Here is a 21,626-nt window from a genome sequence, read left to right on the forward strand (position 1 = left end):
TGATGTTTATCTGCTTACCCCCAGCACATCCAAGATGTAGGTGAATTTGTTTCTTCAGTAGAACACAAAAGATGATTTTTAACTCCAACTGTTGCCGTCTGTCATTCAAATAATGCCAGTGGATGGGAACTTCATCTATAAGAGTAAATAAAACTTGCTTAGACAAACCCAAATTAAACCCTGCTGCTCATGACGACACTTTGATGTCCTAAGACACGAAACGATCGGTTTGTGCGAGAAAACGAACAGTATTTATATCATTTTTTACCTCTAAAACACCACTATGTCCAACTGCATTCATCACTCGATTCGTTTGGTCTGATCGCGCTCTGACAGCGGCAGTGATGTCTCCCGCATATACTTCAATGAAAGCGAGACATCACTGCCGCTGTCAGAGCGCGATCAGACCTCACTAAGCGAATGCTGAGCACAGTTGGACATAGTGGTGTATTAGAGGTAAAAAATGATATAAATACTGTTCGGTTTCTCGCACAAACCGATCGTTTCGTGTCTTAGGACATTAATGTGTCGTCACGAGCCGCAGGGTTTAATTTGGACTTGTCTATGCAAATTTTATTTACTCTTATCGTAGAAGTTCCCATCCACTGGCATTATACGAATGACAGATCGCAACTGTTGGAGTTAAAAATCATAATTTGTGTTCTACTGAAGAAAAAAAGTCACCTACATCTTGGATGCCCTGGGGGTAAGCAGATAAACATCAAATTTTCATTTTTGGGTGAACTATCCCTTTAAAGGGGCCGCAGCCTAAATCGGCTCATATTTAATGATGCCCCAAAATAGGCAATTAAAAAAATTAATTAAAAAAAATCTATGGGGTATTTTGAGCTGAAACTTCACAGACACATTCAGGGGACACCTTAGACTTATATTACATCTTTTAAAAAGACGTTCTACGGCACCTTTAATTATCATATTAACTTAACATACTGACAACAAGTATGAAAAAAAAAAAACCCTCAGTACTTCACATTTGTACGTGAATACTTAAGAAATGTACTTCGTTACAGTCCACCACTGGATATTTTGCAAATTAAAATAACAACATTTATTGTCACAATATTCACACATGGTTGCTAACTATAGCTGGGTCCTATTTCAAAAGCTGCATTTGAAGGTTAGCAACAGTGACAGCTACAGTTGACAAGTGGCAGTAACGTTTGTACTAGACTTTTTTTTTTATATTAAACTGCGTAAAAACCAAACAGGGTTGAAAACTTGTCTAAATATGTTCACCATTGTCCATTTACCCAGCTAGAAATGTTATTGTTCTAAGAATGTTTTGAGAACATTATGCTATGTTCTGGTAGTTTTCAGCAGCGAGTTTTATTTTTGTTCCCAGAATATTCTCCTAAAAAGGTAGGATACCATTATTTAAAAACATTGTAAAAATGTTTAGTGATAACATTGTTAGAACATTATCCCCTAACATTCTTATAAAGTTTTTAGAGGGAAGTTTCCCATCGGGCACTGGATGTGGACTCATTTCAAAACACCCATTTTGATGTCAAATTTTGATTGAAATTGAAAATCAGGTTGTCATTAAACAACTCCAAAAACAGCATTACCAGCTTCACTTAAAAAACCAGATTGATTTTATTTCTGTCATATGTGTATAAAAGTTCTTATTGAGATAAAAAGAGATTTAGCCATTGCCATTGAGATACACTCAAACATCAAGAATCAGTGTATGATTCTCAACAATGGTGACATGCTGCAATCAACATCATCTGATCACAATTACTTTGGCTGCACAATTACAGCAGCCAAACAAAAACTAACATTTCAATGTCAGGCCAAACTGCCCAACTAAAGCAAACACTGATCTCCATGGTGACAGTAAACTTAACTATTATTTTTAATAAAACATCAACATCTAAACCTCTTTTCATTCTCAACAAGAACTTTTGTACACTACAGAAATAAAGTCAATCTGGTTTAATTGAAGCTGGTATGCTGCTTTTTGAGTTGCTTAATAATGTTGGAGCTTGACGTCAAACAAAGGTTGGGTTTTCACTTTCAACCATAATTTGAAGTCTAAGCAACATTTGAGTCCACATCCAGCGGCCAATGGAAAGCTTCCAGCTAAACACTTCATAAGAATGTTAGGTGATAATATTCTATCAATGTTATCACTAAACATTTTTAGAATGTTTTTAGAGAATGTTTTCCTACCTTTTAGCAGGACGTTCTGGGAACAAAAATAAAACTTGCTGCTGAAAACATTCCCAGAACATTACAAATTTCTGATGGTTTTGTTCAGTTACGGGATCTCGGGTGGTTTTGTTCGGTTACAAGATCTCAGTGACAGTTGGTTTTGTTTTGTTATGAGATTTCAATGACAGTTGAATTTGAAACAGTTCAAACTATCAGTTTTGTTCAATTACGAGATTTCAACAATGGTCAGTTCGTTACAAGATTTCAGTGACGCTTGGTTTTGTGACGCTTGGTTTTACTGAGGCCAGCAGGGGGTGATCACTTCCAAGTTTGTTTGGCTCCTTTTGCCAAATGACTAAATGTTATCAGCAATATGGTGCAAAAAAGCATTAATTTCTTTTCTATTAGCATGCACTGCTGTTTACGCCAATGGCGGAAATTAGGCAGTTAGAATAGCAGAATATATGGGAGAGGTTTGGTATAGTGTGACTATACAGTACTTCAATGCAGGTGGTAGCTCATTCTGAGGGACAAATTTAGAATTTAGACTTTGGAAAGCGGTGTGGCCGTAGTCTTCCATGTCCAAAGCCTGGCACACTTCCGAAGCTACGCGCATGAAATGGATGGAAGAGCTTATTTGAAGAAATTTGATTATTATTGGAAGATGCATTAGTGAGGCCAGCAGGGGGTGCTCACTTCCAGGTTGGTTTGGCTCCTTTTGCCAAATGACTAAAGAAATGTTATCAGCAATATGGAGTAAAAGCGTACATTTCGTGTCTATTAGCATGGACTGCTGCATACACCAATGGTGGAATTCATGCAGTTAGAGCAGAATATATGGGAGATGTTTGCTATAGTGTGACTATACAGTACTTCAATGCAGGTGGTAGCTCATTCTGAGGGACAAATAGAGCCACTCAGGATGCACTTCCCATCAATTTGGACCCCTTTTGATGTGACTTCAGAAAACAGTGAGGCCGTAGTCTTCCATGGCCAAAGCCTGGCACACTTCTGTCAGAAGTCTACAGAAGTTTGTTTCGAGAATTATAAAATGGTTAGTTCCTGTCCTTGATTCTGATTGGTCAATAGCTGTGTTTTATTCATGATAAAACACGGCTATGACCGCTTCACCCAGCGGTTCTATGTATCACTACACAACACCCTGAGCAACCACTCTTAGCAATGTAAACTGTTTGTTCTCAATTGATATTGTTCATTGAAGCTTACTGTATTATGTAGAAGAGTATTGTGAGAAAAAAATTGAGTGAGCGAGTTTATTACCTGCATTCAGATTTTTTCCTTCAGGTCAGTCCAATGTTCATAATAAAAAATCTGTTGAAATGTCAGATGTAACATCATATCCTTTATTTTTAGGTTTATTTAAGGGGTTTTTCCGTGACTGACGACTCTAGTCAAAGCATTTGTCAGTTGCGTCTTGTTCCGTGTTCACAACAATTCAGTCTTTTCAATATAAAAGTCTTCGCTACTGACTGACACACTTATAAAGACAGTCTTTGCCGCCATCAAGGCTAATGCTATATCGTGAATAAGTCACGGCTGAATAAGACACTTCGCTTCGTGCCTAACAGCGGCCTTCAGCCGTGACTTATTCACGATACAGCACAGCCTCTCGTACCTTATTGCTTACTTAAAGGTGCTACAGAGGATGTTTTGTTTTATAAATTTTTGCAATATTACTTGAAACTGTCTTTACTAACTGATAAAAGACTATTTATTAGGTGCACTGAAAGGAGTAATATTAATATACATCATCTGTGCACAAGGTAGGGCCTTAAAAACATCAGCCAATCGTTTACGCAATCATCGCGTAAACGATTGGCCCTCTGGCTTGTCAATCACTGCCATGACATTCCTTGTGAGAGACGTGCGCGGCTGCGTGCTCCAGTAACTTTCCACAATCTACAGGCGCCGCATGCAATGTTTTTGTCAGGAGACAGGAGTAACAACTGCAGATTATGAGTTACCTGCGGTGAGTCCGACATAATGAATCCACTAACACGACACAGCGAATGCCGGTGGTAAACACTTGTGTTCCAATACTCGTGCACGAGTTTTGGGAGGCGTTCCCTCGAAATGAGCTGTGAAGGAAGGGGGTTGTTCTTACGCATGCGCTCATTTCAAAAACTCACTAACAGTCTTTGGTTTCTCAGTCGACGAAAAGATCCTCTGTACCACCTTTAACAGAGGTTTAGATGTTGTTCTCTTATTAAAAATGTTTTGTTTGAGGTCACCATCATGGCAATCCGCTTTGCTTTAGTTGAGCTCTTGACTTTTGTTGAGTAGCTTCTTTTTCAGCAATTGCAGGTGTTTTCAGAAAGCATTTTTGCATTGATAAAGAAGTAGATAAACATGTCTGTTTTTATAACAGACAGATGACTGCATTAAAGTGGTTTAAAAAGCTGCTTTTTTTCTGTGGCCTATTTGATGACTTAAGAAATTGAAGTGTTATTGAAAAGTATAAAACTCAACCAATGTGGAAAAACAAAAAAACAATAAAACAAAATTGTAACACCATTGCTGCATTTCAGATGCTGAATGTTGATTCTCGTGAGTGCATAAATAACACTGACTGTAGCCGCTTTTCCACCGTTGGGCCGAATGGTTCTCATTGTGTAACCGTTCCATTCCTTGCCGATTCGGGCCAGCTGGTACGGTTATGGTTTCATTTTCCACTGTGGGGCTCTTTGGAAAAGCGTCAGTCGTTGCCTTGGTAACGCAAAGGTTTACTGATGATATGAGATGTAAATAACGTCCAGAGAATTAGCAAATATTTCTTTTACTTGTATTATTAATTTGTGTTTAGTCGCTCAAATAGAGCGCTTAGCCAGCTACGAAGAAACTGGCAGCCAGGCAGCAACAGACCAACAGTGCGTTCCAAACGGGATATATCGCCCTCCGAAGGGCACTTCGGAGTGAAAATAATCATGGCCGCCATATTGAAGGGTCGTTCCAAACCGAAGTGCTCAAAACTGGCAACTTCAAAGGGCCCTTCGGAATTAAGGATTTCGAAGGGAACAACTGATGGACACTTCGGGCCCCCATGATCCTTTGCACAGGGAAGTTTGACGTCACAGGATGTGTACAGGAGGCTCAGAGTTCGATTAACTATAAAGGTATGTATAATATTTTATACATATTTTAAATATATAATATTTTTCTGTACTACTGTAGCCTAATATTTATATGAGTTAGATTTGGTACACTATTATGGTCAAAACGACTTTCTACTTCAACAAAAATACTTTACAGCTCCCTTTATCAGTCCATTCAAATGTTTAAAATACATAAATACAATATAGCCTACATGCGATAAACCTAAAATAAATAAATAAATAAATAAACTAACGTTAAATAAAGGCCGCAGCTTGCACAATCTACTCCTCTTTGATTGTCTTGTTAAGATGACGCAGAAGTGCGTTCCAAAAGAAGTGTTTTTTTGATCCCTTCACCCTTCATCCCTTCGAAGCTCTCACTCCGGAGGGTAAACCCTTTGAAGGGATTAGGGCATAGGGATGAGCCCTTCTGAATGGAACGCAGGGAAAGTCGGTTTGACGTTGGACGTTTGATATTCGCAAATTTAGGGACCGTCTCTAAAGTTACATCCGACATTGGTATGCACGATTCTAATTTCAATAACATTTGAAGGGAATAATTTACAGTCGTAAAACAAACTGTAAAGTGTTCACCTACATGTCAGCTATGATGCACACCTTTTATATTTTTGATATTTATTAAAATAAACTGTCAAAATTAGTAAAATTTGTTATTTTTCACTAGTGTATATATGCTCATACATAAATATGCCATAATTTAAAGCTCAATAACATTGTGTGTGTATTCACCGTTTGTTTTCTTGTGGTAGGCCTAAGAGATAGAGCATTTGGATAATTTTAAATAATTAAAATTGATACAACTGGTAAGGTTTTTTTAAATATAAGTTTTAAAATCTTGAAATAAACTAGGAGTTTTTGAACAGTTCTTTTGAGTGAATCAATTTTTAGACGTTCATATGTCGCCATCTGCTGTCTAAATTGTGCAACCTACAGAAAGAGTCTTCAGGTGAATAGAATGAAAAAATTCAAGTCCCTGGGATGAATCAAATTACAGTGTAACAGTTTGGTAATTGAAGTAATAGACAGTTATGCTCGGACATGTCAGGCCATTCAGTTTAGATGATTCTTTTGAGCGAAATCGGATCCAGCTCCTCGAAATCGATGTATCAATCATTTTTGGAATCCAATCTCAGTCCTACCTGGCCACCACCCACAGCATATTTTGCACAGGCAAGCACCATCCATTCATCACCCATTCATTTTGCTCGAAAAAACAAGCTGTAGTTATTTTTGTTAGAATATAGAACTGAAATGTTCGTGTTCTGCTCATCTCACTGCAGGGTTTTCTGGCTGCCATGGCAACAGAAAAAGTACCTGTATCAAGAACTGGGCTGCAGCTGACAGCTGGGTTGTTTCAGGATTTCATGATCATATAAAACATGCTAAAACTATAAAGAACATGTGTCAAACTTTATATGTACATGTGCCATTGTGACTCGTAAAGCGATTCATATGTTCCTGTCTTTTTCAGGAATCTTTACACAAAAGATGCATATTGGAAAAATGGGGGAAACTGCTCTGAAATGTACACAAAAAAGGTACTTAATGAGTTTACCATATGTGACTTCCAGCCAAAAGCATTTGAAATAAGGCACAGATAAGTGGATTTATGGATTTTAAGTGGATAGCAGTTTAGGATTTTAAGTAGATAGCACTGTAAAAAATCAAAAGTTGAGAAAACTGAAAGGTTTAAAGGTGCTAAAGAGGATGTTTTGTTTTATACATTTTTGCAATGTTACTTGAAACTGTCTTTACTAACTGATAAAAGACTATTTATTAGGTGCACTGAAAGTAATAATATTAATATACATCATCTGTGCACGAGGTAGGGCCTTAAAAACATCAGCCAATTGTTTACGCGATCATCGCATAAACGATTGGCCCTCTGGCTTGTCAATCACTGCCATGACGTTCCTTGTGAGAGACGTGCGGCTGCGCGCTCCAGTAACTTTCCACACTCCACAGGCGCCGCATGCAATGTTTTTGTCAGGAGACAGGAGTAACAACTGCAGATTATGAGTTACATGCGGTGAGTCCGACATAATGAATCCACTAAGTGTGTGCGCGGCTTTAACGATTGTAAGGCCGATTATGAATGTAAATTGATACTTATGACTGATCACGCTCAAACGCGTCCAGTCAGAGCCAGTTGCTTTCAGTCTGCGATTACAGTCGGTGTTCAAATTCCATGTGAAAGTATATAAATCTGCTTCAGGAGCAGGAAACTATCCCTTAGAATGTTTTAGCTAGTCATTAAATGTGTGCCCGGCTTAATAACACAGCAAATGCCGGTGGTAAACACATGAGTTTTGGGAGGCGTTCACTCGAAATGAGCTGTGAAGGAGGGGGGTTGTTCTTACGCATGCTCATTTCAAAAACTCAGTCGACAAAAAGAACCTCTTTAGCACCTTTAAGACAACAAACTTCAGCAGATTTTTGAGTTTTCTCAACTTTTTGTTGTATAAACTGAATACAAGAAGTTGAGAAAACTCAAAAATCTGCTGAAGTTTGTTGCCTTAAACTTTTAAGTTTTCTCAACTTTTTTACAGTGAGGAAATGGTATAAATGTGTATTGATCTGAATGTCTACTGCAAGCTTAAGTGTTTTCATGCAAAGCTCACAGTAAAGGTTGTCTTCTCATTCAAACTCTTTTTCACACCCACACATATGGATTCAAGGGTTCCAGCACTATAATTTCATAATATGAACACTATTAGACATGCTGTAGTGAATGTAAGCAGATTGATCTCCCTGCAGGCCAAAAGAAGTGCTGTGTAATTGGTTACACAGTGAAATCTATGTAGATATGTAATGCTTTTTCTGAAAGAAATTATTATTTTATTCAGAAGCAAGGATGTATTAATGTGATCTAATTATCAAACAATCCAGAAAAAGTAGCACAGTTTCCACAAAAAAATATTGATAATAATAACAACTTTGATAATAATAAGAAATGTTTCTCAAGCACTAAATCTGCATATTAGGATGATTTCTGAAGGATCATGTGACACTGAAAACTGGAGTAATGATGCTGAAAATTCAGCTTTGCATCAAAGGAATTAATCACATTTTAAAACATATTTAAATAGAAAATATTTATTCTAAACTGTAATAATATTTCACAATGTTATTGTTTTTACTGTATTTTTTTTTATCAAACAAACGCAGCCTCGGTGAGCATAAGAGACTTCTTCCAAAAACATTAAAAAATCTTACAGACTCCTAATTTTTAAACAGTTAGTGTGAACATGAACTACATTTCTATAATATAATCAAAAGTACAATTGAAATGTGTTCCCTTTTGTGACTGACAGTTCATTGAGATCAGGAGAGCATTGTGGGATGTTGGTGTGTTGTGGGTGGGAGATCAGAGTCACTCCGGTGCTCTGACAGCCTCTTTGTCTTGCTGATGAGGAAAAGACACTCTAATGGATCAGTGGAAACCACTTCAGTTTTACCACTCGCTGCATCCACTCAGAACAGGGCCTCAATATATAACACTGAGATTGAGTCTGCAGACTCTAAAAGATCCGTCCGTCTGTCAATCCGTCTGTCCGTCCGTCTGTCCATCTGTCTGTCTGTTTGTCTGTCTGTCTAGTGCACAGCATAAATGAGTACACCCCCTCTGAACAAATACAAAAGATGTATTTTCTTTATGATCACTAATACAATTCATGGAAAGATGGCAAAACTAAAATGTATTAAACATTTACATAATAAAAACTGAGAAATATATGTCATTAATAGCCATAAAATAAGTAAATTAGCCTTTTTTTTTTTTTTTTAAATTAAGGATTGCGGAAATAAGTACACCCTAGATTAAATTCAACAAATGTATAATATTCTAGTACTTAGTATGCCCTCCATAATTTTGAATATACTGCACTGACCCTTCTTGGCACGGAGTGTACAAGTTCATGACAAATTGTCACATCTGTCCTGTTTAACTCCTGGATGATGAGCTCCTTAAATGTCCTGATCTTTAACTGTGAGTCCCCCACAGGTGCTCAAGAGTGTTAAGATTGAGTGCAATACATGTCCACAGAAGGTTTTTCACCTTGGGAGAATGCATATCCTCATTGTCATGTTGAAAAAATGCCCAACAATGCAGGGAATGAGGAAAGGGTAACATCTTCTTTTTCAAGTTTGTGAATTAAATTACACAGTGGTGTAGGAATTCATGACAGCATTGATAAAGCACAACTCCCTCACACCTTCAGCACTCATACATCCCTATATAAGAGCTTTACTACCACTGAACTTTACTGTGGGAACCAGGCACTTCTCACTGTACTCCTCCTCTAGCAACACCACAACATTTTGGATGCTGTTAGATCTAAAATGATTGATTTGGTCTCATGAGACCAGAGTATTGATTCCCAGAATCTATATTTTGTAAATATGGGCTTTGGAAATGGATAACTGACTTTATTGTGCTTTGGCTACAGTAGAGAACACAGTTCCAGTGAGAACAACAACCGTGCATGTCATTTCTGCAGGCTGCATCTTATTCTGTGAGATAAACAGTTACTCTTTTCATAGCTTTTGCTGGCTCTGAGACACTCACTTGGTATGTCTCCTGCTCTTTGTCTAGCAAAAAATCCCTCATCACTAAATGAAAGCTTAAAATGAAGGCCTGATTATTTCAGGGGCCTTGTCACAAGTCCATTGTTTTTGAATTTCTGTGTTACTTTTGCTATATTTTCACACTTAAAACATGATTAATTGTTGATTGGTAATCCTCTTGTACCACTGTCCTCTTTTGTGCTAAGAAATAAGTCTCCTGACAGTTCTCTTCCAAGTGGTTCCATTGTTGTCAGCATTAATGGGATAGTTCACCCAAAAATGAAAATTTGATGTTTATCTGCTTACCCCCAGGGCATCCAAGATGTAGGTGACTTTGTTTCTTCAGTAGAACACAAATGATGATTTTTAACTCCAACCGTTGCCGTCTGTCAGTCAAGTAATGCGAGTGGTTGGGAACTTCTACTATAAGAGTAAATAAAACTTGCATAGACAAGTCCAAATTAAACCCTGCGGCTTGTGACGACACATTGATGTCCTAAGACACGAAACAATCGGTTTGTGCGATAAACCGAACAGTATTTATATCATTTTTTATCTCTAATACACCACTATGTCCAACTGCGTTCAGCACTCGTTAGTAAGGTCTGATCGCGCTCTGACAACGACAGTGATGTCTAGCTCTCATTGAAGTATATGCGCGAGACATCACTGCCGCTGTCAGAGCGCAATCAGACCTTACTAACGAGTGCTGAATGCAGTTGGACATAGTGGTGTATTAGCGATAAAAATTATATAAATACTGTTCGGTTTATCGCACAAACCGATCGTTTCGTGTCTTAGGACGTCAATGTGTCGTAACGAGCCGCAGGGTTTAATTTGGACTTGTCTATGCAAGTTTTATTTACTCTTATAGTAGAAGTTCCCATCCACTCGCATTATTTGACTGACAGACTGCAATGGTTGGAGTTAAAAATCATCATTTGTGTTCTACTGAAGAAACAAAGTCACCTACATCTTGGATGCGCTGGGGGTAAGCAGATAAACATCAAATTTTCATTTTTGGGTGAACTATCCCTTTAAGTCTGAGAATGATTCAGTGGGCTATATAACACTTTTAATTGTCAAGAAATTACTTCTCTTTAAATGTTTTGGTTCAACATACTTACCTGTTCAAACATTGCCTTAAACTTACACCAAACTTACTTTTTATTTTGTTTTATTTAGTAACTTTTAGGAGGGTGTACTCATTTTTGCTACACAACATTTTATCACCTTGATAAGAAAATCTTATTTTCCTGAATAATTTTGACATGCTTCTTTGGTAACTGATTAAGCAGGCTTGCTGGATCATTATATCTCTAAAGAACCATAACATGTCTTCTAATTGAGTAATTGCTGACTTTCAGAAGTTTCAGAGGGGGTGTACTCATTTATGCTGTGCACTCTATCTATCTATCTATCTATCTATCTATCTATCTATCTATCTATCTATCTATCTATCTATCTATCTATCTATCTATCTATCTATCTATCTATCTATCTATCTATCTATCTATCTATCTATCTATCTATCATTTGTCCTGTTGTTCTATGTCATTCACAAAAGAGTTTACTGATCTCTCTTCCTCTTTTCCCCCTCTCCTCTCTATTGCTCTCCTGCAGGGTTGTGAAAGAGAGGCTATCTACCTGAGCCAACAAACAGACATTGACTGGTGCTTCAAAGACATCAAGCTGTCATTCAGGGGTTCAGCCGAATTGAATCCTCAACATCAGAACTGCATCTGGAACTGACAGATTCATAAAAGGTCTGTGTTTCTCAGGTGTTCAAATGATTCAGTTTTTTTTTTTTTTTTCAATGGTTTGAATTCCTCTCCTCTCTTATATGGCAGACTGTGTGTAGGCAGCTTGGCTCCATAATTTACAGGCTGCTCAGGACAGCGTTCTGGTGACAGATCCGCTCTGGGTTTCTGTTCATTAGAGGGCCAGCGGGAATGTGGCAGGCTGCGATGGTGTTGTACAAGGCGTAGCCGGCAGCAATGTCCCACATTTCTGTGTTCACCCTGCAAGCTGTCCCCTTGGTGTGTGTGTGTGTGTGTGTGTGTGTGTGTGCGTGTGCGCATTACAAAATATATTGTTTTAAATCAGAATCCTGTGTCATAGTATTATGGTTTTTAGACATGGCACCATGATAATAGTTTCTTGAAGTACCTTAAAGAGTACAATGTAATGCTATAGTATGTGTACAGTACTAATTGAAATATCATCCATCATCCAAGTCCATCATAACAACATTGATGTTCACTATTTTTATTTTTTGGTACCATGGTACCATGATAATACCATGACTTTTATAACCTCAACCCGGTAATACCTGGTATATAAATAGTATAGTAATCTTTTAGTAACTTACAAAAGATGTGTACTAGAAGTACTGTGGTACTTCCATTATTTTTTGGACCATGTACCATGGTAATATTCTTGGAAGTATGTAAACACCATGAATTTCGGTACCATGGTGTATTTCAAAGTACCATAGTATTATCATCCAACACCATCACTTTACCACGGTACAGCTACAGTACTATTTTGTACACCAAGTAGAATTACCATTTTAAATACCATGGTATATGACTGTGGTAATCATTCTGTACGTTTCTACATATCAAAGTGCCATGGTACTACAATCAGATATTGTCATACCATGGTATCTTTGGGTTATAAGTTGCAGCTGATCTCCTCTATTATGCGTTTTCCTTCAGCATAAGGCGTTTTGTTTGTGTTGTGTTTTTACAGTATGAGGTACAGGTACAGGAGCTGATGGTTTGGAATCTCATGCAGTGCAGACTTTCCCGTGTGCTGTGTGGGTCTATCTTTAGCACACTAGGACCAAATAACTTGGCATGGGTTCAGCCCGTTGCCATGGACACTTTTGTACAAGCTCCAGGCTGCTGATTCGTGAATGTAGAGTGAAAGCACGTGCCACACAGCACAGCAGATCACAAAATCTAGCACACACATTTGCCTATGTAGACATCAGGATTTACGGCCGATCAAAACATCCATGGGGCCAGACGAACTGCACCAGATATCTGCATTATTTAGTTTAATTTCACAAATGCGTCATAACTTAACACACATGAACTGCAATGTGCGATTTGATTAATCTGGGCAATAATGAGAAATGGGATTCCTGCCGGGGGGCAGAACAATATAGCAATAATGAGCACTGAGCTCATCAAGTTAATTACAATAAGAATGGTCATGGGGATTTGTGTTGTCTACCTGGAGCAAAAAGGCAACAGTCCCAGAACAGCGATATTAATCAAGAAAAACTGGACTTACATTAAAGCAGGGAGTAAAGCTGTAACTAGGGTCCGGAATATAATATATCACTACTGCACTCACTTAGAACATCCTAGCAACTACATAGCAATGTGCTGAAACATTCAAAACACCTTAGCCATAGATATATACATATATGCCTCATTAGCAGCTGTCTCTATGGGCTGCTATACATACTGTAAGTGCTGTAAGCCGTCCACACTATTGGAATGGTCAAAGCCGGTCTGTGAACATTCGAGAGCAAGTTGAATGAGCGTCTGCAACCGCTTAGACTTCAGAAGATGATTTTGCTAAACTAACACAATACAACAAGACGAAGGCATCCGCTAGCACAACATTAAAAAGTTACCATAGTAAAAATAAAAACATTAAAAAGTACCATATTAAAGACCTCTAATATTGGGTTAATACATTTAAAAACACACACCAACACATTCTCACTATCCCATTTCTTCGGGAATTAAAATCTCGGTGGTTTCACAACCAGAATCTGCACAATGTTGTACCATCATTGATTTTTCCAAGATGGCGGGCATGGCGACATGTCTGGAGCAGTCAATGTGGAATCTACTTATATATATCTATGACCTTAGCAACCACATAGCAACGCCCTGGCACCCATCCAAAACTGTGTTTCTATGCAGTGTTCTGAGGGTTTTTAGAATGTTTCTATTTTGTTACTATGTTGTTCTGGTGGTTGCTAGGGTGGTTGATTTTGTGATGGGGATTTAAGTAGGCTACCTGTCCTGGAGCAAGTAGGCAACACATTCAGAACAGCGATATTAAACTAGGAAAAAAAGAAGACTTACATTTAAGGAGGGAGCCAAGCTGTATAGGGACCAGAATATCCAGGATCACCCTAGAAACCACTCAGAACATTCTAGCAACTGCTGAGCAATGTGCTGAAACACTCTGAACACATTAGCAACCGCATATTAAACTAGAAAAAGTGGACTTTTAAGAAAGGAGCCAAGCTGTATCTAGAGACAAGAATATATATCACCTTGGCAACCATCCTAGAACACAACTAGAATTGTTTATTGCTTGGTGTATTCCTGATTTGTTTGTTGCTTTGGATAAAAGCATCTGCTAAATGAATAAATGTAAATGTAGCAACTGCATAGCAATGTGCTAAAAACACTCCAAATACCTTAGCAAACTCATAGCAACACAATGGCAACCACCCACAACTAATGTACATTGGTATGCAGTTGCTAGGGAGATCTATGATATTCTGATCCCTAAATATGGTTTTTCCACCTTCATAGCAACACCCAGGCAACAGTTCCTATGCGGTTACTAAGGTATTCAGAGAAAGTTTACAATGTTTCTTTTTAGTTGCTATGTTGGTAGTTGCTAGGGTTATTTATGATGACCCCTAGATAAAGCTTGGCTCCCTTCTTAAATGTAAGTTCATGGAAGTTTTTGCCCGTTGAACTGTCCGATCACTCAAAAATATAGTGCCAACATTTCTCCTCAACAAGCCGCATGATTTGAGGTATCATTCATATTTGTAGCACTCAGCTAAAAACACTCAGAACACATTAGCAACTGCGTAGCAACACCCTGGCAACCATCAACAACTATATTGCTATGTGGTTGCTAGAGTATTCCTAGCGCTTTAAAAACATTTTATGTAGATGCTATATTGTTCTGGTGGTTGCTAGGGTGATCTGTGATATTCTGGTCCCTAGATACAGCTCCTAAAATGTAAATTCATGCTCATGCCCCGTTGAACTGGATAAAAATAGGATAAAAATTATCCGAAAATCCGATTGCTTAGAAATATACAGTGTCTCTCCTCAACAAGCCACATTTGAAGTATCATTCATATTTGTATTGTGAAATGTCCAGGATGCCAAATGTTTAATGCCTAAACTGTGCAAAATATGTTATTACAATGAATTTACAAAGACCTTGTTCACAAAATCCGCCTAGTTTGAACATCTGTGCTGTGAGGGGAAACTCTGTCATTTGAATATCACTACTGTGACATGAAAGTGAGAGGGATATAAAGAGAAACAGATGAAATATTACCATCTTAGCAGGGGGTAGTTCACTACAATGCACACATACACACTCGACAAAGCCCTAGATAAAACCGGAGTGTTTGAGAAACCTTTGAGCAGTTTTTTTTAACTACTTTTGGAGAGGAGTAATTTAGCAAATTGTGTGTCAGCATGTTCATGTAAGGGAAACAACAGCTGATCTGTGTGTGTGTGTGTGTGTGTGTGTGTGTGTGTGTGTGTGTGTGTGTGTGTGTGTGTAGGCACATTGTGTTGCAGTTGTACGTGGGCTAACACATGGTAGAGCAGCCCAGCTCTGACAGCCCGAGAGCGGAGAGCGAGAGAGGATGAGGAAGAGGGAGGGGGATAGAGATAGAGAGTGATAGCATAACAGAAAGCGAGAGAATCGGAGAGTTAAAGAGAGAGAGAGAGACAGAGAAAGGGGGCAGCCTGCCAGTGAATGGTAACACAGGATCAACCCTCAGCCTACGGTACCTGCACTTGGACACACACACACACACACACACTCGTTACACACTCATGCAAGCATGCTGGACAGAACAGACTGAATTCCGGTCAGCGCTTCCCAACTAAAACCAACATCAGAAGATAACTGGTGAGTATCGCTCCCTTCCTTTTGTTAGTGATTGTGTCTAAATATTGACTGTTTAGTGTTATTCAGCTTAATAAATGTTATTTGCTGCCTGTCACTTAACAGTCTGATAGTACTTGGAAGACTTATGTGTGGTGAACTGGTTAGTTCAGTTCTGGTATCTGCCTATAGGAAAGTATCTGTATGTTTTTGTTGTGTTCAGTGTGAAAAAAGAGCGTGGGGTTCAGTGATTTGTAAGCCTTTAATTCCTTTAAGCTTGCTGCTTTTTTGCCCGCTGTCCTGGCTGGACGGCGGTAGGTCCGTAAAGCCTTTGTCAACTGATTTAATGGGGTCTGACTTTTAGACCGCCACAGTTTGCTGTTGTGTGTCAAGGATTATGGCGTCATTGTGATGGCATCACCTTAGCCGGGGACACCCTCTCTCTCAACTCACCACACCACACAGAGTGACAGGAAGTCTTGTATAGTCTCGTACCTGCGAACGGTACACACACACATGGAGAACCACGAGGGGGGAGAGAGAGGCTGTGCTTCTTTCTTCCACCCACATATATGAATCAGACTGTATGTGAATATTCTAGCACATCACTTCCATACGCATATGACTTAGTCTGTTGGTATTTCATGATGAAGGTTACTTCATACACAGCACTGTTGAATTTTACATTCTGATTGGTTACAAAAAGTGTTAAAGTAATTATAATGTTCAGTCAGTTATTGCAAAATAAATTCTGGCAGGGTGATCAGGACCCCATCATGAAGACACATAGACTTGTATCACACTTAAGTGGTTTATTTTGTGATAATGACTGGCTGAATGTACAATATCCCCCTCATTTAGGGCTACTTACCAATTCTTTGTAAATAATAATTATAATAAATCATTGTTTGAGTTGAAATTATTTTATTGTATAAGAAAGAGACTACAATGTGATATGAGAAAGATGAAAGTAGCATACTGTAGCTATGCACACTCAAAAATATATTTTTAATATTTAAATTAAAATCTTAAAGTCATAAAATATCCACCAAAATTATGCATCAAAATTCAGTTTTAACCAATACAGGTTTGTAAATGGCATTGCAACTACACTGACTTTGGCATAAAAAAAAATCTATTTGGCATATTTAAATAAATCTAATTTAAAACATTTGTTTAAATAGCCTACTACTTTTGCCAGGAATGTTTTTCTTGAGTTGACTGTTGAGAGGAAATCAGTTGTCAGTAATGGTCAATATAAATGTTTAAGGGTCATTATACATAAATATTTGACAGCAAAATGTTGGCCAATCAGAATGAAGTATTCCAGAGATTTATGTACTACTTTTTTTATAATGCAGGGCTTTGATATAGTTCCAAGTTTGTTGACCCCATTACAATGCATATTAATTCACCATGTTCTCTTTCTGTACTGTTACAAGTTTTGAAATAAGATGCAGTTTGGACTGTTTATCAGTGAAATTGGTGGTGTAAAGAATTAGTTCTATACATGGGAGTTTAAGGGTTTAAACCCTGTGTGATGCCTTGAGATAAACACTGATGTACTTGTGGAATATTTGGCTTCTCTGTTGAATTATTGAAAATTGATGCAAATTTTGTCATAAATTTTCACCTACATGGAAATGCTTTAAAACAGGAAGTGGGCACATGAATTCTGTTTTCCCACACACCAGGCTGCAGACCCCAGGGATTTGACTGTTAAACCATTAGAGATTAGATTAGAGACTGGAGATTACTAGGTGTCTGTCTCTAGACTGAATCTGAGCGAAATCTCTCTGTCAGACATGTTGGTCACGTCATATGAGGTAGGGAGGGAGATCGGGCCGCTACAAGAGCTTGTTTGATCGTTATTATCATGCACCATGAAAACCTTTGATCTCTGATCTGTGACTGTGGCTGAGAGGCTGTTTGCTGTGCAGCAGGATTAGGACATTTTTTAGTTATTGCATTACAGATTTTGAAGTTGAAATGCGATACTATTCAGTGGTATCAGATGGTATTACTGCGGTGCTTTGATATGTACCATGGTACTGTTTGTTTACTATGTTCATATACCCTGGCATTAAAATAGTACTGTGATGTATATCAGAGTATATCACTTATATATATATATATATATATATATATATATATATATATATATATATATATTGTTTTTTCATAGTATTTTATGGTAATACCATAGTAATTTTTAAAAAGTAGACTGGATTTACTATGATTTTTGGACATGCACAATACAGTACAGTGAATATACAGGATTTACATGTAATTATTACTATGAATTCAATTAATTCAGATTTATAGTGTATACAGAGATCATGGTCATGTAAAAAAATCATCAATCAAAAGTCATTCAAATTAAAAATACGTTAAGTCAAAAAAACTATTCTGTAGTGAATGTTTATTCTTAAATTATATATGTAATATGTAATAAAATTATATTCACTATAGACATTTCTGTGACTTTTTAAGATATTAGTTTTCATGACTTGAAAATGTTAGGAAAAACATTCATTATTTACTAAAATTCAGGAAAACTAATATTTTATATCATAGAAATATCTATAGTGAATATATTTTTAATATCGTAGCAGGGTTAGTTAACTAAAACTATAAAAAAAATACTTATGTTATTTAAATAAAATAAACATTAACTGAATTAAAATAACACTTTTCAGCTGGTTGCCAAGGCAACATTTGTCATTTCTATTTAGTGCAACTTTATGTGCTAAAATAACTAAATAAATAAAACATAAAAATAAATATAGACACATTTAAAAAAAAACAACAAAAAAAAAACAACTTAAAAATGACAAACATTTTAATAAAAACTGAGAATATAAAAACTAATTCAAAATATTAATAAAAACTATAATGGTATCTCAGTGATACTTCATAGAAATACATTAATATCTGAAAAACATTTAAAAAATGTGAATTTCACTTTAATGGCAATTAATAGGTCCTTTTCATTGCCATTAAAGTGAAATAACTAAGAAGAAAATTTCAGATGGCAATTCGAAGTCTTCATATATATATATATATATATATATATATATATATATATATATATATTCAGTTGCTCAGCTTGAAAACATTTCATTGGCTAGAAATTGTAGAAATTATAGTAAAATCTAAAAGAACTGTTAAAAATCCTATAATCTTATCATTATGAATAACTGGAAAAATCAGGTGAAAAAAAGGTGGGAACTCCATCATATCATCAACGCATAAGTACTGCAATCTGATACTATCACTGTACCATGCTGCCACCACAGTACTTTTTTAGGTACCTGCTTGTGAGTCATACAATCAGAGAGATGGAAAGAGAAGATGAGAGGAAGAAAGTAAGTAGTTGGCATTGTCTGTAGGAAGAGGAGGAGGAGGAGGAGAGAGGTGGATGTCTTAACAGCTGATGGGTCTCTGAAATCAGAAGAGTTTGGAGGCCAGCGTTTGCCTGACAAGTCCAGCTGTGAGACGGACGCTATTTTCTGCTGCAGTACACATCTTAAGCCTGGCAGTGAGAACCAGCGTGGGCAGGACTAACTAGCATGACCTTCTCCTGTTTGTCGCCACACTGGCCGTCCTAATTCCCTCACCGAACCCTGCCAGGCTGTTGTAATCTGAGCTGACTGAAGCAGAGAGGAATGATAATGCATCGGAATTCTGGATGCAGGAATTAGAATTCCAGTTCTGTGGATCTGAAGAGCTTTGGAACATTAAACTGGGAGACATTTATATGCAGCAGCTTGTATGGGTGTATTGATAGTGTGTATTATATCCTCCCACTCTCAGGCTGGGGCATAATTTATTCAGATTTGTTGCATAAATTAGCTCTATTGCGTGAGCATCTTTCAAACAGTGCACTTACAAAATTAAAGAAGTGCAAAACGAATGTTGTAGCTTTCATTAAAAACAAATAAAGTCATTATGAACCACAAAGTATTTCATGTTGTTGTGAGGTATTTTTAGAGCAAGGACAGCAGCAGGACAGAGAAAGAGGTCAGATTAAACACAGGTAAATGTCTTCTGAGGCGAGGAGCAGTTTCCTGACTTGACCTGTATAACCACAATATTACAACTAACCGTGACTGTGAGCTCATTATTTTACTATGAATGAAACTAAGGCTTTCATCATGTCAGCTAAGCAAGTTGGTTGTCCTGCCAGCCCTATACTGTGGCAGTATATTGTACATTGACAGTATCAGATAGAAATATTATTGTATACTGCATAGCACTAAATATTGAATATATTAATATACTATGATATTTTTATGGTACAACAATGATCAAATTTGGAAGGTTTCTACTGATCTTAAACACGAAAATCTTAAAGGAATAGTTCACCCAAAAATGAACATTTCTTTCATAATTTACTCTCCCTCAAGTTGTTCCAGACCTGTATAAATTTCTTTGTTCTGCTGAACACAAAGGAAGATATTTGGAAGAATGTTTTTAACTAAGCAGATCTCGCCTCCCATTGACTACCGAAGTATTGTTTTTTCCTATTATGGTAGTCAATAAGGGGTGAGATCTAACAAACATTCTTCCAAATATCTTCCTTCATGTAAAGCAGAACAAAGAAACTCATACAGGTTTGGAACAACTTGAGGGTGAGTAAATGATGACAAAATTTTCATTTTTGGGTGAACTATCCCTTTAATAATAAATAGTTCAGCCATGAAACATTCGCGTTCTGATTGGTTGTTTCAAAGTAACTTCCACAACATATCCATTACCACTACGCTTTATAACCACGATGCATCCAAAATGAATACACTAACTGTACGTGCTATGCAAATTCTTATTTTAGCCCACCTCCTCGCCAGCACCACCTGCCTAGACAGTAAAGAGAGTAAAAAAAAAAGACTATAGTTAGCTTGATAGTTAGTATACTCCTAAAAGTTGCCAATCAACTTTTCAATATATAGAATGCTGTTTATTTTATTTTCATACTCCAATTTGTTGTTAAAAGCTTAGTAATAAAGCCTAGTAATAAAGTTTATAAATTAGTTGGTGTATTCTAACGTTTAATTAGTAGTGTATTATTTCTTGTCCTTGCTCTTGTCCAGAAAAACACACTATTTACCATAGCACTATATGTCCAAAATTCCATGCAAAGTATTTGTTTGTAAAAGCAGAAAGCAGTTGGTCTACTTCATTTATTTATTGTTTGTTTGTTTGTGAAAAAAACTTTTTCTTTTTTAGTGCAATAATTGACTATGTGTTTGGTTAAGCTTTATTCAAAAATATTTATAATTATTAGGCTGGGTAAAAATATCGATTTCACGATTTTAATCGATTCTCATTTTTACGAACCGATATCGATTCTTAAAGGGTTAGTTCACCCAAAAATTTAAATTATGTCATTAATGACTCACCCTCATGTCGTTCCAAACCCGTAAGACCTCCGTTCATCTTCGGAACACAGTTTAAGATATTTTAGATTTAGTCCGAGAGCTTTCTGTCCCTCCATTGAAAATGTATGTACGGTATACTGTCCATGTCCAGAAAGGTAATAAAAACATCATCAAAGTAGTCCATGTGACATCAGTGGGTCAGTTAGAAGTTTTTGAAGCATCGAAAATACATTTTGGTCCAAAAATAACAAAAACTACGACTTTATTCAGCATTGTCTTCTCTTCCAGGTCTGTTGTCAATCCGGGTTCACGACGTGTTATCCGTGCCGAGACGCATGCTGTATTCAAGCTATTCTACATTGTTTGTATTTTGGTATTGCTATATTTTTTAAAATGATGCGTAAGTGTGCATGTCGCGGATGTCCTAATTGCCAAAAACAACTACGTAAAAGTGCATTGCTAACGC

General features: G+C 37.1%; 1 protein-coding gene across 2 annotated transcripts in view; it reads left to right on the forward strand.

Annotated features, from left to right (window-relative positions):
* The first annotated feature begins 6,679 nt into the window (after positions 1–6,679).
* Positions 6,680–21,626, forward strand: part of palmdb (palmdelphin b) — a 46,392-nt gene continuing 31,445 nt past the window's right edge. Inside the window, exons 1-2 of one of the 2 annotated variants that reach the window (XM_048174249.1) lie at positions 6,680–6,850; positions 11,502–11,644. The gene's annotated coding sequence lies outside the window, so the exon portion shown is untranslated. Of the gene's footprint in view, positions 6,851–11,501; positions 11,645–15,506; positions 15,804–21,626 lie in introns of those variants that run through there. The other variant, XM_048174248.1, reaches the window with a different exon arrangement.

The sequence above is a fragment of the Megalobrama amblycephala genome, linkage group LG22 (assembly GCF_018812025.1).
Source record: "Megalobrama amblycephala isolate DHTTF-2021 linkage group LG22, ASM1881202v1, whole genome shotgun sequence".
NCBI lineage: Eukaryota > Metazoa > Chordata > Actinopteri > Cypriniformes > Xenocyprididae > Megalobrama > Megalobrama amblycephala.